The sequence below is a fragment of the Dromiciops gliroides genome, chromosome 3, assembly GCF_019393635.1.
Source record: "Dromiciops gliroides isolate mDroGli1 chromosome 3, mDroGli1.pri, whole genome shotgun sequence".
Lineage (NCBI taxonomy): Eukaryota > Metazoa > Chordata > Mammalia > Microbiotheria > Microbiotheriidae > Dromiciops > Dromiciops gliroides.
In genome coordinates, this window is record NC_057863.1 from 615,466,982 (window position 1) to 615,483,883 (window position 16,902).

Below are 16,902 nucleotides of genomic sequence, written 5' to 3' on the forward strand. Positions count from 1 at the left end.
TCTCTCTCTCTCTCTCTCTCTCTCTCTCTCTCTCCCTCTCTCTCTCTCCCCTCCCCTCCTCTCCCCTCCCCCTTCCTCCCCATCCCCTCCTATCCCCTCCTGTCCCCTTCTCTCTCTCTCTCTTTCTCTCTCTCTCTCCCTCTCCCCCTTTCTCTTTCTCCTCTCCTCTCTTCTCCTCTCCTCTTCTCTCCCCTCCCCTCCTCTCCCCTCCCCTCCTCTCCCCTCCCCCTTCCTCCCCATCCCCTCCTATCCCCTCCTGTCCCCTTCTCTCTCTCTCTCCCCTCCCCTCCTCTCCCCTCCCCTTCCTCCCCATCCCCTCCTATCCCCTCCTGTCCCCTTCTCTCTCTTTCTCTCTCTCTCCCCCTTTCTCTCTCTCCTCTCCTCTCCCCCTTCTTCCCCCTCCCCTCCTTTCCCCTCCCGTCCCCTTCTCTCTCTCTCTCTCTCTCTCTCTCTCTCTCTCTCTCTCTCTCTCTCTCTCTCTCACACACACACACACACACACACACACTCACACATACACTTCCCACCAGCCCACTCTCTCTTGCTTCCTGAATGAAGTTTCAGCGCTGACTTGAAGCTGCTTACTTAGGCAGCAGACCCTGTTCAACTAATTGGTTGGCTTATGGTTAGCAAGACTCTTCAGAAGGGGCCTCCTTGGGCTGCTGCAGACCTAGCCTTTCCTCTCCTTCCCCCGGGGGCAGATTTTCAGAGACTGAGAGGACTTTAAGCTCTTAATTTTCATTGTCCTTGCTTGCCTCTGTTGCCTTATTTTTTTCCCCTTGTTTTTTTTAAGGACTGTCTTCCAATGATGTCGTTTACCTCATCCTATCTCTTCAGCCAACATCATAAAACAGGATTCTAGAATGTTAGATTTGGAGGGAACCTTACTTTTATGGCACTAAATATTGTTAGATTTAATCAATCAACAAGTATTGAATGATTGAACAATGAAGTTGTTCTTTGACCTCTCTTTCCTTCTCTCTTTCACTGGTCAGTGCCCCCTAACCCTTCTGTAATTCCAGCCTTATTCTCCTTTCTCCTCCCTTTTACTTCCCATAATCAAAACTTTAGAGGAGGCCACAGCCAACCCTATTCCTTTGGGTGGTAATGGAAAACTCACTTCCCTTTCTCTGGGTGTCATTTTTCTCAATTGTAAAAGGAGAGGTTTGGACTGGATAGATGATCTTTCGGGTTTCCTCCAAACTCTCACTTTCTTACATTCAAACATTTAATATTCTAAGTTCCCTCCCAGCTCTGACATCCTGTGTTCTAAGGACCTTCCTACCTCTGATATCCTGTTATAAGGGTCCTCCCAGCTCTGATATCCTGTGTTATAAAGGCCCTTCCAGTTCTAATATTAGGTTCCAAGGGCCCTCCCAGCTCTAGTGTTCTGTTTTAAGGTTCCTCAAAGTTCCCATAGTCGATGTTCTAAAGTGACTTCCAGCTGTGATGTTCTGTGCTCTAAAGAACCCTTGCAACTCTTTTTTTTAAAAAGTATTTTATTATTTTCCAGTTACATGTAAAGATAGTTTTCAACATTTGTTTTCATAGGATTTTTAGTTCCAAATTTTTCTCCTACCCTCCCTTCCCTCCCCCCTCCCCAAGATGAAAAGCAATCTGATATAGGATTTATATGTACAATCACATTAAACATATTTCTGCATTAGTAATATTGTGAAAGAAGAATCAGAACACAAGGGGAAAACCTTTAAAAATAATAATAAAAAACAGTTAGAAAGTAGAAACCATATGGCTCAGTCTCCATTCAGAATCCACAGTTCTTTTTTCTGGATGTGGAGAATATTTTCTATCATGAGTACTTTGAAATTTTTTTTGATTATTGCACTGCTGAGAAGAGCCAAGTCTATCACAGTTGATCATCACACAATGTTGCTGTTACTGTGGACAATGTTCTCCTGGTTCTGCTCCTCTCAGTCAGCATCAGTTCATGTAAGTCCTTCCAGGTTTCTCTGAAATCCTCCTGCTCCTTGTTTCTTACAGCACAATAGCATTCCATTACATATATATGCCACAACTTGTTTAGCCATTCCCCAATTGATGGAGATTCCCTCTATTTCCAATTCTTTGCCACCACAAAGAGAGCTGCTATAAATATTTTGTACATGTGGGTCCCCTTCCTTTTTCTATGATCTCTTTGGGATACAGACCCAGTAGTGGTATTACTGGATCAAAGGGTATGAACATTCCCATAGCCCCTTGGGCATAGTTCCAAACCGCTCTCCAGAATGGTTGGATCAGCTCACAGCTCTACCAACAATGCATTAGTGTTCCAATTTTTCCACAGCTTCTCCAACATTTATTGTTTTCCTTTTTTGTCATATTAACCAATCTGATCGGTGTGAGGTGGCATCTCAGAGTTGTTTTAATTTGCATCTATCTAATCAATAGTGATTTAGAGCATTTTTCCATATGGGAATAGATAGCTTTGATTTCTTCATCTGAAAACTGCCTGTTCATATCCTTTGACCATTTCTCAATTGGGGAATGACTCCTTGAAACTCTTTTGTCCTAAAATTCCTTTGTACTCTTGCATTCTGTTCTAAGGTTATGTGTTCTAAGGTGATGGAAAGCTCTAACTGGCTAATCTCTCTCTAACTCTTTTTTGGGAATGATTTTCTATCGTCGATGATGCCTGTTTTGGTGCATGGATGTATCTTTTCTTAAAGATTCAGGGATCTCTGGCTGGCTGGGCTGATGATTCCCGGTGGATCTTCCCTTTCTTTCCCTCCTAACCACTCCCCTCTCCCCAGTTTTCCCTATTGGCATTTCTGGAGTGGAATTTGACTGAACAGGTGATGGGGTAGGAGGAGGTCTCACATCCCTCTCTCCCTCCCCAAGTGTTATATTATCTTATAACTTTCATTGAAATCCAATGACTGCCACCCCATCCACACCCTCATCTCCCAATATTTCTACCCATCCCACTACCCCTGGATCCAAGAGAACAGGGGCAGACTACTCTCAGTGTGCCCCAACCACATGTTGGAACATCAGGGGTCACCTGCAATGATGTTCACTCCCCCACCCAACCCATCTTGAGAAATGGACCAAGGAATCTACCAATGGAGGGCATTGCATTGAATTAAACTGAATTACATTAAAATTCCTCCTAAGAAGGAACTAATTAATCAACAATAATTAAATACCTTCTATGTGTCAAGCACTATGCTAGTCCCTGGGGACTAACCCAAAGACAAAGAACGATACAATCCTTGCTCTTAAGGAGGTTACATTCTAGCCCAAGGTCCAATTATACAGGTACCAAGGAGAGTTTTGCCAATGATGGGGTTGGGTGGGTTCCTGGGCCTTGATGGAATAATTGTGATCAGAAAGAGCAAGCAACAGGGCACCCTCTTTCCTGTAACTCTTTCCTGAGCAAGACAGTGAAGCCAAGTATCTCTGGACATCATCTTTATCCTTGATCCCCAGGGCTTTCTGGGAATCTCCAATGGATTGCTATCTGGATAATGGAATGCGGAAGAGTCCCATCTCCTGTCCCTCCCACAGCAGAATGGGAAGCAGCAGATATCTCCATATGATAATGTCCACATCCATCTGCTTCCAGTTAGCAGCTCAGAGTGAGGCTAATTGGCAGATCAAACCACTTGATGTACCATGTTAGATAAGTAGTTAGAACAACCCCGATGGTGTATGACCCGTTTTGGATGGATCCCAAAGTCATTTCTGCCCGACCACCATAGGGGCTGGGGGTGCTAATGCGCACCAGATTGAGCTGCACAGAAGTTACAGGCAAGTGTGAGAAGTCTTTGAAGTGCTGGCAGACTGCAGCCCCATATCCCGCACATGGTGAGCCCCTGAAAGGTCCCTCTAGGAAGAAGCAAGAGAAGTGGAACAGATCACGGAGGGCCATTTCCCAACTCAGAGTTGGAGTGTTCAGATGCCACCCAGTCAGCTGTAAAAAAGCCGTCCCACTTCCAAAGGTCACCTTTTCCCCAGCCGTAGGCCAAGTGGATTCCTGCTTCTATCCTATGCCCAAATTTCCCCAGATTCTTACCTTTTCTCCAAGTGAACAGCAAGATTTGGGGGAGAGACTGTGTCTCCCTGGGTACCTAGAACACTACCTTCTCCCATGTGCATCCAAATCTTTGGGCATGTAGGTTGCAGGGAGAGTTCAGAGGTCAGAGAATGCTTAGAGAAAATTTTCATAATATGGGGGAATTGGACTAGATGATCTAAGAAAGTCAGAGGTGTCAAATACCTGTTGTGGGCTTCTTGTGGCCCATAATGCTCTTGTTATATCCCAGGGGAGTAAAACAGGGCTGTGTGCTTGCTTTCATGCCTTTTAGCATGTTGTTTTCAGCCATGTTGTCAAATGCCTTCAATGAACAAAGTGTACTGATGGTAAAATTTTCAACTTGAAAAGGCTACAAGCCAAGAGTAAAGTGGAGGGAGCGTTTGTACATGACTTTTTGTTTGCAGATGATTGTGCACTCAATGCAGCCTCTGAAGCTGAGATGCAACAAAGTATGGATCGATGCTTTACTACTTGGCCTAACAATTAATACTAAGAAAACACAGGTGCTCCATCAGCCAGCACTACACCAGCCACATGTGGAGGAAGAAGTGGAATGGAGAAGTTTTGAATACTGTAGCAGGATACTTTCCAGGGATGATGAGGTGGATACCAGAGCTAGCCCAGCTTTTGGGAGATTCCAAAGGAAAGTGTGGGATAGAAGAGGTATTAGACTGCCTACCAAACTGAAATCTCCAGAACACTTGCGCTGACCTCATTGGCGTATGCCTGTGAAACCTGGATAGTATACCAGCGTCACACCAGGAAACTGAATTGCTTCCATTTGAATTGTCTTAGAAAGATTTTGAAGATCACCTAGCAAGATAAGGTATCAGGTGGGGGCAGCTAGGTTGCTCAGTGGGTAGAGCACCAGCCCTGGAGTCAGGAGGAGCTGAGTTCAAATCCAGCATCAGAAACTTGACACTTACTAGCTGTGTGACCTTGGGCAAGTCACTTAACCCTCATTGCCCAACCAAAAAAGAAAAAAAAAAGACACTGAGGTCCTTTCTCAAGCTAAACTGCCAAGCAAACTCTATTGCAGAGAGTGCAACTCTGATGTGCTGGCCACATTGTTTGAATGCCAAATGTATCTTGCCTAAAAGACTATTTTATGGAGAACTCACAGAAGGCAAGCACTCACATGGAGGTCAGAAGAAGCAGTACAAGGACACTCTCAAGGTCTCTCTGAAGAACTTTGGAATTGATTGCATGATGTAGGAGACAGGACCATTCAGCATGGTGAGCCCCTATCAGAGAAGGTGCTGTGTCGTATGAGCAAAGTAGAATTGAAGTAGCTCAAAAGAAACGTGAGATGCGCAAATTTAGAGCATCTAACCCAAATGTTCACATGGATTATTGGTGCCTGACCTGTGGTAGAGCCTTCTGAGCTCATATTGGTCTGATCAGCCACAGTCAGACACATAGTGATGTCTTTTTGGTCCTCATCAAGAACAAAGGACAACAACCAACCAACTAACCAATACTTCTGAGTATGACCCAAATTCAAATGTAATCAGAATATTTAAGTAAGTTTAAAAATACATAGTAAAACATGGACAATATTAATATTGATTTTCTAAGTCAATATGTGGGTCCTTATGTATAGTTTAGTGGTTTTTGTTTTATTTGAATTTGACACCACTGATCTAAGATTTTTCTTCCAGTTTTCACATTTTTAATTCTCACCTTTATTCACTCATTTGTCCACTCAACAAACATTTATTAAGGGTATACTATGTGCCAGGAATTGTGCTATATGTTGGGGAGGGGCAGCTAGGTGGCACAGTGGATAAAGCACTTGCCCTGGATTCAGGAAGGCCTGAGTTCAAATCCAGGCTCAGATACTTGACACTTACTAGCTATGTGACCCTGGGCAAGTCACTTAACCCTCATTGCCCTGCAAAAACAAACAAACAAACAACAGCCCCCTCCAAATAAATAAATTTGTCTTTATATGTTGAAGAAACACCTTATGATTTAAGGACTTGTCTAGCTCAGATTTTCTCTGTTCTGAGATCCTAATATTTTGTGAGCTAAGGTGCCTTTAGTTCTGACCTATATTTTAAGGCTCTTTCCTACTCAAAAGGCAGTTAAGTGGTTCAGTGGATAGAACACTTGGTATGGAGTTAAGAAGAGCTGAGTTTAAATCTCACCTCAGACACTCATTAGCTGTGTGACCTGGCTGAGTCACTTAACCTCTATTTGCTTTAATCCATTGGAGAAGGAAATGGCAAACCACTCCAGTATCTTTACCAAAACCAACCAACCAACCAAACAAACAACCCCCCCAACAACTCCTATAGGGTCTGAAGAGTAGGACATGACTGAATGACTGAACAAGAAGACCAACAATCCCTATTCTGACGTACCATGTTCTAAGGTCCCTTCCAGCTTTGACTTTCTTTGTTTTAAGACCCCTTTCATCTCCGTCATCCTATGTTCTAATATCCCTTCTGACACTCAGTCTTCCAAGGGCCCTCCTAGCTCTGATATGGGATGTTGTAAAACTTTGCATCCTAAGATATCTTTCCAGCTCTGGCATTCTATCAAGGCAGCCAATGGAAAGAAGTCCAGGGAATGAAGGGAAGCCTGAGTGGAGTCTGCATACTACAGTGGGGTCACATGAAAACTTCATGCATCAGGACAGTGGGAGCCCAGGCAGTAGTTTCAGAAGTTAGAAGTTTAAGTTATCCAGGGTGTGGTCTCTGGTCTCAGTGGTGATGTCGGTAGTGACGATGATGGGTGAAGGCGATGGTAACGAGGAAGACAATGGTCTGGAGGTGATGATAGTGATGGTGTTCGTGGAAATGGTGGCGATAGTGGCGATTGTATCATTAGGGGTGGATGACTGTGGCCTTTGGGATGGTGGTAATAACAATGGTGATACAAGTGGTAATATTGTTGGTGATAGTGGTAATGATGATAATGAAATATTAGTGTGGGGGGGGTGATGATGATGATGGCCTTGGTGGTGACCATGATATTTGTGATGATGGTGACAGCACTGACGTCCCCAGGGATTTCAATGTTAATGATAATGGTAGTAATGTTGATGTGACTGTGATTATTTTAGTGGTTGCACCATTGGTGTAATTGGTGATATTGATAACGGTGGTCTTGGTGAGGGTGGTGATATTTGGGAGCATTAGGAATTTGGAAGCCCGCAGAGGTCCCTTAGGTAGAAAAGTCTATGGGATCAGGAGGGATGTTTGCTTCTACCTCCTATCCCTGTGTGAGACACTGGAGATAGCATTTCACCTTTAGGCAAAGCTAGTCAAGAGGGGACTTCTCCAACCAACTCACACACTTCCATGCCCCTCATCACATGCAAAGTTAACATTTCATCTATAAACACACCTTCCCCATTGGCCCCTCAGAAGCCAAGTTGCCTCACCAACCAAGGCCACCTTTGTTCCAAAGTCTCCTAAGAGATGTGTGGAATGAATAGTAAAGTGAGAATTAGAGATGAGTCTGGGATATCTTATTTCCTAACCCTAACTCTGAGCTAGACTTTTTTCATTCTTCTTGACAACTGAGACAGACAGAAATCAGGGGTTCGGCAACATTGTCCCTGGGCATGAAAAATGCTAGCCCCAGTAACAATTGGCACTTATGTAAGCATTTTTAGGGTTTGCAAAGTATTTTATGTACATTATATTATTAGTTCTTCAAGTCAGATATGCAAACTAGGGACTGCTCTAAATTATTATTCCCATTTAACAGATGAAGAAACAGAAACTCAGAGTGAGGTTAAGGAACTTGTCGGGGTCACATAGCTAGGAAGTTTGAGAGGTGGGATTTAAACTCAGGTTTTCCAGACTTTAGGTCCTATACTTTACCCACTGTGCTTTGCTGCCCATCCTTCAAGATATGGACAAGATGTGGCCTTGAACTCTGCCAATAGAGGAGATCTGGAACAGGTTGGGCAGGGAGAGGATAGTTCAAGTTTGACTAGGTGATCACTTTGTGGGGGGGAGGCTGTCAGATATGGGTTATACTGGATACTAAATGCTCGCTGAAGTCCCTTCTGACTGAGATTCTGTGGTTCCTCCTATACTACCCCACATAAGGCCAGCCTCACCTTATATCCTCTGAAGTAAGGCATATCAATATTGTTATTCCCATTTTACAAATAAGGGAACTGAGACTCAGGAGACTAATCAATAGTTGAGTTATATGTCCCTTGTATCATTGACCCATTTATATCTCTCTGGGACTTCCCTCCAATTTCTCCATGCATGTCTACAGCTGAGTGAAGTCCTTAACACAGTGGTCCCTCAGAGTATATCTAGGCAGAGTAAGGTGAGGGGATCAGCATATCTTGGAGGAACCTGTCTTCTGGGATCTTCTCAGGACTTCTGCTCCAGTGACCCTCTCTCCTCTCCAGTCTTTTTTTTTTAAGTGAGGCAATTGGGGTTAAGTGACTTGCCCAGGGTCACACAGCTAGTAAGTGTTAAGTGTCTGAGGCTGGATTTGAACTCAGGTACTCCTGACTCCAGGGCCAGTGCCTTATCCACTGCACCACCTAGCTGCCCCTCCCTCTCCAGTCTTAAACATCTATATCCCGGGCACCTCTCAGTGCAAGGATGTACAAAGCTTTTGAAATCATTCTCAAATACATCCAGAATTTGGATATTGCCTCCAACCCAGGAGATTGCCTCCAACACACCCTCATTCCTGATTGCTCATCCTATACTATTCTCATCTATGCCTTTGCCTATCCACACAGGAAAGACCAAGGGGATGAAGAAAGCCTTTTGCACATATTGCAACTTGAATTCAGAGAGATTATAGAGTTTGTCCATCAATACACACACACACACACACACACACACACACACACACACACACACACCATCTTAAAATTAAATAGAAGGAAAATAGGTTGCATTACTTTCAAGAAATTGAAAAGTATCCTTAGTGGCACCTAACTTCTCTTTTTCTTTTTCTTTCTTTTTTTTTTTTAAGTGAGGCAATTGGGGTTAAGTGACTTGCCCAGGGTCACACAGCTAGTAAGTGTTAAGTGTCTGAGGCCAGATTTGAACTCAGGTACTCCTGACTCCAGGGTCGGTGCTCTATCTACTGCACCACCTAGCCACCCCACCTAACTTCTCCCAGGAACAAAAGCCCATCTTTTTTAATTCCAACATTCTACTGGCGTTTTGAAGTCATGGACCTTTGAATGAAAGAGAGTATGACAAGCCTATCTCAAGAACTAAAGCTGAATTTACTCCAAGAGGCAGAACAAGAGTGCAGGGCTTTTGAATCAGGACTCCTGGGTTGGATGCTTGCTAGCTGTATGACTGTGGACAAGTCAATCCACCATAGAACCTCATTTCCTGCTCTATAAAATGGGGGAAATCTTTGTACACCCCGCCCCCCCCCCCCGCAAGGTGTTTTGAGGAAAGCAATTTGTAAATTGTAAATCAATATAGGAGTAGAATCTTTTATTGTTATTATTCATGCTTGTGGCAAATACACAACCCTGAGGTGCAAATGAGGATATAATCCTGAGGCCAAAGAAGAGAAAGGAAGTAAAATCAGAAAAAACACAAAACAAAACAAAACAAATCCCCAAACCTACAGTCTGCAAATTTTAAAACTGGAGGAGGATGGAGAAGAAAATTAGAAACTTACAAACATTTACATCCCAACTCCACTGATAAAATAATAATGGCAATTGACATGATAGAGCACTCTAAAGTTTGCAGAATGCTTTGTGTATGTTGTCTCCTGTGAGCCTCACAACAACACTGATAACAAGTTATCATTCTTGTTTTGCAGATAAGGAAACAGACTCAGGGACTTTCCTGTGATCACACAGCTCAGGAGGGTCACAGCCTGGCCTTTAAATCCAGGTCTTCCTGCCTCCAGGTTCAGTATCATATTGGACCAGATACCATGCTGTCCTCTAACCAATCTCAAAGAAACTCCAATTTCTTAGACTCATGACCACATCATGGAATCCTAGCTGTACTTCATAGAATGGTACTCAACTTTCATCGAATCCTAGGCAACCTTCACAGAACCCCAGTTGACTTTCACTGAACCCTAGCTGGGAAGCTCAGCCAATCTGGCCGACATCCTGGCTGCCCTCCCTGAACCTTGACTATCTTTAGAGCTCTAGCTAGTTTTCGTGGAAGTCTAGTGGTCTTCATGGAATTTCAGCCTGATTTCATAAAACCTTGTTTGGCTGTTGCAGCACCTTAACCCTTTCCCTTGTAGGACGTCTTTTGGCCTCCTCCAAACCCACGGGTTCTAGAACCCGGATGCAAGGCCCCTATTCCTGAGTGCCAATCCCACTTCTGGCATTTCCTACCTTTGTGACCCCTAGTTACAAAGGAGCCCTATGACCTCAATTTGCAACCTCAGTTTCTTCCTCTTAAAAAAGAGGATAATGCTAATGCCTCCCTCATAGGGCTGTTGTGAGGCTAAAATGAGAAAGTATATACAAAGTTCTTTGCAAGTCTTGAAGTGCCATAGAAATATTAGCTGTCACCATCATCATCGTTAACAACATGCCCATCCTGACTCTGCAGCTAATGGTGATCCCAGAATTGGACAGCAGATGGTGCTGTTGGCCCCATTCTGGGCCAAAGGGAGAGGCGGCTTCAGGGTAGATAGTTGGCTTCCCTTCCCTGAGAATCTTGGCCCCTGGATTCTGTCAGCCATGGTGAGGCTCTGGCCCCTACTTTCTCTCCAGATCCCAAACTAGGGATAGAGCGTTTGAGCCTGGCCTCTGCCCAAGGGGGGACAAAGCAAACGAACCCCCTCGTGGCTGGGAGAGCTGGCCAGGCACAAGCATCAGTCTCATGATCCCTGCAAGAAGACATTTATTTCCTCAGGCTCCGAGCAGCATCAGGGGTGGCAGGTGAGGGCATTGGTGTGAAGATGCATGGGCCGGCCCTTGTGCTGTCGATGCTCGGACCAGAGATTTAGGGACTTTGGAGCTCGAGTGGTTGGCCATTACACTTGAGGAAGCGTTGTTATGAGGACAGAGCAACAGACTAGAGAGTCCTGGGAAACCTGGACTCCAATTGTGCCTCAGACCCTAACTGACCATGACATGGAGCAAGTTACTTCCCTTCCCTGAGCCTCAGTTTTCTCATTGGAAAAATTGGGAGCCTAGGATCATAGACTTAGAGTCCCTTGAAGGGAACTTCAAGGCCACTGAGTTCAATTCCCCATTTCACAGATGAGGAAACTGAGGCACAGAGAAAAACTTGCTCAGGGTCACAGAGCTAATTAAACATTCTTGTATCTATCTCACAAGGCCCAGTGGGGCATCAAGTGTGATAATGAATGAGAAATTTAAAGCAGTAAATGCAAAAAGGAAAAATAATTACAACTGTTAAAGTGCTATGGAAATGCAAGCCATTTTGTGTGTGTGTGTGTGTGTGTGTGTGTGTGTATGTGTGTCCATGCTGTGCTCCTGTGTATTGTACATTGCTTGATAGATTTAGACCTGAGAGGCTACTAAGTCAACTCTGGCTTAGGGAAGGCAGTTTTAAAGATGAGTAAACTGAGGCACAGAGAGGTTATAGGACTTGAAAACCAGTAAGTGTCTGAGGCAGGATTCAAACCCAGGTTTTCTTGACTCCAAATCCTTTGCCCTATCCATGAGGTCATGATGCCCATGTGTGGTTCTGCATGTGTGCACTCTCTCTCTCTGAGTGGATGTCTGAGGGCATTTGGGGAAGGCTTCACTCTCCATAACCCTGTGTCCATGTGACTGTTCTTCAGGAAGGTGGGAAGCCACCCAGGAAAGGAGACAGTGGTGCAAACATTTGTTCTCATGCGTGTGCCTCTGGGTGTGTGTGACACAGGTTTCTGTGCATGTATGTTTGTGTGTGAAAGGTTTTAGGGCAAAGAAAATGCCATCCTAGTTCACCCAGGGGGCATGGATCCCATGAACTTGGCTAAGAAGGGGAGTAAATTACATAAACATTTGGAGGAATTTCAGGAAAATTTTGGCGTGGTCAGGACCAGCGTCCCAACAAAACTGGAATGTGCTGCCTTGACAGGTAGTGGGCTCCCTGTCCCTGGAAGTAATAAAGGAGAGACTGGATGACCACTCTCTGGGCATGTTGCAGAGCAGATTTTTAGGGCGGACCAGCTAGCTTCCATGGTCCTTTTCAACTTGAAGGTTCTATCTGGTTCTGTCTATGAATCCCTGGGCATTGATTCTATAATAGATTATTATTATTATTATTGCAAAGAGGGTTAAGTGACTTGCCCAGGGTCACATAGCCAGTAAGTGTCAAGTGTCTGGGGCAGCTAGGTGTCGTAGTGGATAGAGTTCTGGCCCTGGAGTCAGGAGGACCTGAGTTCACTTAACACTAGCTGTGTGACCCTGGGCAAGTCACTTAACCCCAATTGCCTCACCAAAAACCCCCAAAAATGTCAAGTGTCTGAGGCCGGATTTGAACTCAGGTCCTCCTGAATTCAGGGCTGGTGCTGTATCCACTGTGCCACCTAGCTGCCTCCTTCTATAATAGATTATTATTATTGTTGTTGTTATCATTGTTGTTATTATTATTATTATTATTTTGTGAGGCAATTGGGGTTAAGTGACTTGCCCAGGGTCACACAGTTAGTAAGTGTCAAGTGTCTGAGGCTGGATTTGAACTCAGGTCCTCCTGAATCCAGGGCCAGTGCTCTATTCACTGCACCACCTAGTTGCCCCTTCTAAAATAGATTATTAATGGAGTCAGGAGGTGTTGAAGGCACATCAGTCTATCCATCAATGAGCATTTATTGAGTGCCTACTGCATGCCAGGCACTGTGCTAAGTTCTGGACATAGAAAGACAAAAATGAACCAGTTCCTGCCCTCAGGGAACTTACAATCTATCATATGTAAGTCTAATCAAGATAATATACAAAATGAGTACATTGTAAATGTAAATGGGGTATTTGGGGTATTCAGGAGGACCAGTGCCTCTGGTGTGAGAGCTTGCTGAGCCCTTTTCAGGGATGCTCATCCCACTTTGGTGTCTACCTTTCACCCAACTCTCACCTGGGTCTCCAAGAAGCTGGAGCCTGGGCAGTGGCCACACCCTAGTAAACTATCTCAGGGAATGGACTAAAGCAGGTTGTGAGTAACCTTCAGGATGCATAGCATGTGAAGACTCACCCCGGCAGAATGGGCAGATAAGAACAATTTGTTCCAACAGCCATGAAGGCAGCTAGCTGAAGGAGGCACTATGGAGCCCTTAGAGCCTGGTCAGACACGGGAGACCCCAAGGTCAACCAATGCCTTTCAGGCCATCTCCAGTGCGCTTGACTTTTGTCCTGCAACTGGACTCTGATGACTCTGGAGGACAGAGTGAGGCTGATGATTGAGGCATAGCTCTGCCTTACTTAAATCCGATTCACACACAAGTCAAGACATCACCCATGATGTCATTGGTCCTTTTAAAAAATGAAGAGTGGAGGCAGTTCTGTGATGCAGTGGATAGAGCACCAGCCCTGGATTCAGGAGGACCTGAGTTCAAATCCAGCCTCAGACACTTGACACTTACTAGCTGTGTTACCCTGGGCAAGTCACTTAACCCCAATTGCCTCACCAAAAAAAACCAAACAAACAAACCAAAAAACAACCAAAAAACAAAGTGTGAACAACAACATGGACAATGGGGAGGGAGGCACTGACATCAAGGGCCGGCAGAAAAGACTTGTAGATGAGGGTACTTGAACTGAGCTTGGAAAGAAACAGGATCCTAAGGGATGGAGGGGAGGAGGGGGTGCATTGCAGGCATGGGGAAACCATTGCAAAAACATGGCAATGGGAGATGGAGTATCCTGGTTCAGGAAGGTTAAATAAAATGGAAAGGTAAATCAAGGACAGGTTTTGAAGGTCTTTAAATGCCAAACAGAGGATTTTGTATTTGATCCTGGAGGTGATAGGGAGCCACTGAAAGGTATTGAGGAGGGGAGTGACAAGGTTAGAAGTGAACTTTAAGAGGATCACTTTGGCTGCGGTTTGCAGGGTAGGTTGGAGCAGGGAGACCAATTAGGAGGCTATGGATTCGAGGGGTGGCTGTATAGGAAGAGAGAAGATACAGAAGAACTTTCATGGGAAACACTTTCTGGTTAACCCCAGAGGACAGATCAGGGCGGGGGTTGGGGGTTGGGGGGGATGGGTGGAGGTCGCAGGGAAACAGGTTCAGACTTGTTTTAAGGACAAACTACTTACCAATGGAGTTAGCCCAAGGCAGAATGAGCTGCCTGGCGATGGGGTGAGTTTCCCATCAGTGGGAGTGTGGACCAGACTGGAGCTTGTTTAGAAGTAGATGCCCTTTGAGGTTCCTTCTGATGGCGAGATTCTCTAAGTTTGTGAGTCTCTGAGGGTTTGTAGCTGTCTCTGCCCTGCCCCCCCCCTCCCGCCGCCTGCCCCTGGTTTTCTCAGCTTGCCTATGGGAGCCTGGGGAGCTAGTCTGAGGAAAGGAACAGGTGAGCACAACCAGGAACTGCTGCTGTTTCTGGTGGGTCTCTGAGCTTCCCCTGATGGGCCCCCTGGGAGGTTCCTTCAGGCTCAGTTATGAGCTATTGGCTGGGATGACAAGCTTGATACCCAGAGAATCAAGAGGGGTTTTTTATCCTTTAAAAATTTTTTTTGAGGGGCAATGAGGGTTAAGTGACTTGCCCAAGGTCACACAGCTAATATGTGTCAAGTGTCTGAGGCCTGATTTGAACTCAGGTCCTCCTGAATCCAGGGCCGGTGCTTTATCCACTGCACCACTTAGCTGCCCCCAAGAGGGGTCTTTTGACAGCCTGGTTTGGGCCTGGGGCATTGCCCAATGAGGCTGAGGCAGCAGTAGACACTAGTCAGCTCCAATTGCCCCTCGGACACACTTCTCATAAATACTGACTGCCCACCATGCCCCAGCACAGTTGAAGAGCACAAAAGGAGGGTATCCTTTACCCCATATTTTGAACTACCTTGGGATTGGGCAGATGCTGAGAATGGGCCAAATGGACTAGGTTATGGGGGGCAGTAGGTGCTGACTCACCTGGACAGAAAAGAAGCCAGAAAGAGGAGACAGATGAGCATGGTAGGTGACCTTGGGCGAATCATTTCCTTTCTCATGGCCTCTGAGACATTTAAAGAACGAAAAGATTGACTCTGAAGACAGTTAACACTCCTGTAGCACCCAAAGGTTTCGATTAGCCAGTCAGTCTTGCTTGCTTGTTGACTAATTGTCTCCAATTTGCTTTACTCACAAAAGCCAGGTGAGAGAGATAACTGCCAATATTGTTATTCCTATTTTAAGATAAGAATAACAACTCTTATTTGTCCTTAAAGATTATCTCTAAGGTCTCTCACAGCTTGGACACTTTATGTTCTAACATTCTCCATATTCATTCATTTGACTAGACTTTTATTAAGCACCTGCTGTATACAGAGCTCAATGCTAGGTGCTGAGAGAGATGAGAAGTTTGGAGTAGAAGGATATTACTGACCCTGGAGGTCAGAGAAGGCTTAGTAGAAGAGGATGCATCAGAGGATATGCTTAACCTGCCCCTAGTCCCATGGTACTTCAAAGTCTAAACAGTTTTAAATTCGATCTCCTAAGGCCCCCTCCATCTCTGGCATTCTCTTCTCTAAGGTTCCTACCAGCTATATTCTAAGGTCCCTCCAAGACTTGATGTTATTTTATCTTTCTTTCTTTCTTTCTTTCTTTCTTTCTTTCTTTCTTTCTTTCTTTCTTTCTTTCTTTCTTTCTTTCTTTCTTTCTTTCTTTCTTTCTTTCTTTCTTTCTTTCTTTCTTTCTGTCCTGTGAGAACGCAGGATCTGACCCTTGAGGGCGCTGTGATCACAGGGGCTTCACAAATACCTGCTGATTCATCTGCTCAATAATTCTGGAGGCCCAGGAAGACCTGGGATTTGAACTCTGACCCTTGGAAACTTTCTCACTGACACACGCTCCCTGGGCTCGTAGAGGTCATTCCACCATCTGACAGAAGGGAGAGAGCTCCAAACCCACCTATCCTAATCTGCTTGTGAACCAGAATCCCCCATGATGACATCCCCAACAGTGGTCATATTGCCTTGACTTGGGGGCTTTGGTGAGAGGGACACTTGATGTCTCCTAGGGTGGCCCACCTCACTTTCTCAATGTTAGGAAGTTGTCTCTTTGGAACTTGCATGCATTATTCTTCCTTCTGCCCTCTGAGCCCAAGCAGGATAAGGCTAACCCTTCTTGTACACCATGGTCCTTCAGACACTCAAAGACAGCCATGACCTCCATGGAGGCTAAAATAGGACCCGAAGTCCTCAGTTTCTTCAATTGATCCACTCATGGTCTGGTCTCCAGTCCTCAGACTCTCTATATTTCCCCTGGATATTTAAGCATTGAGGCGATTCAGGACCCCAGGGTCCAGGTGGAGGATCTATCAGCACATTCTAGGGTCTCAGTCTGGAACCCACATGATATTAGTGTAAACCTGTTGCAACTTGCCATGTGGGTTGAGAATCATGCTATGGGCATGGGAGTAAGGAAGAGGTGGGGTTGGGTAGAGTTTGGACAATTTGGGAGCCCATGCCCTAGCTTTCTGTCCTCTCCTCTTAGCACAGTATTGGGCACATTGTAAGTGCTTAATAAATGCTTGTTGACTTGACTGACTCTCCAACCTCCTCCTTGAACCAGAATCAGAGAGCATACCCTGGAAGACAACTCTTTCAGCTCTGGAACTCTCACCCTGGGGCCCCTACTGAGCTGATCTATGAGGGTCTTGTGAGGTCTACTCAGCCATATGCTTCCTCTTAGTTCCCAGTCATCTTTCATCCACTCTCCACTCCCTGACTGCAACAATAATCAAGTCAGTCTCACCATTGCTACCGGAA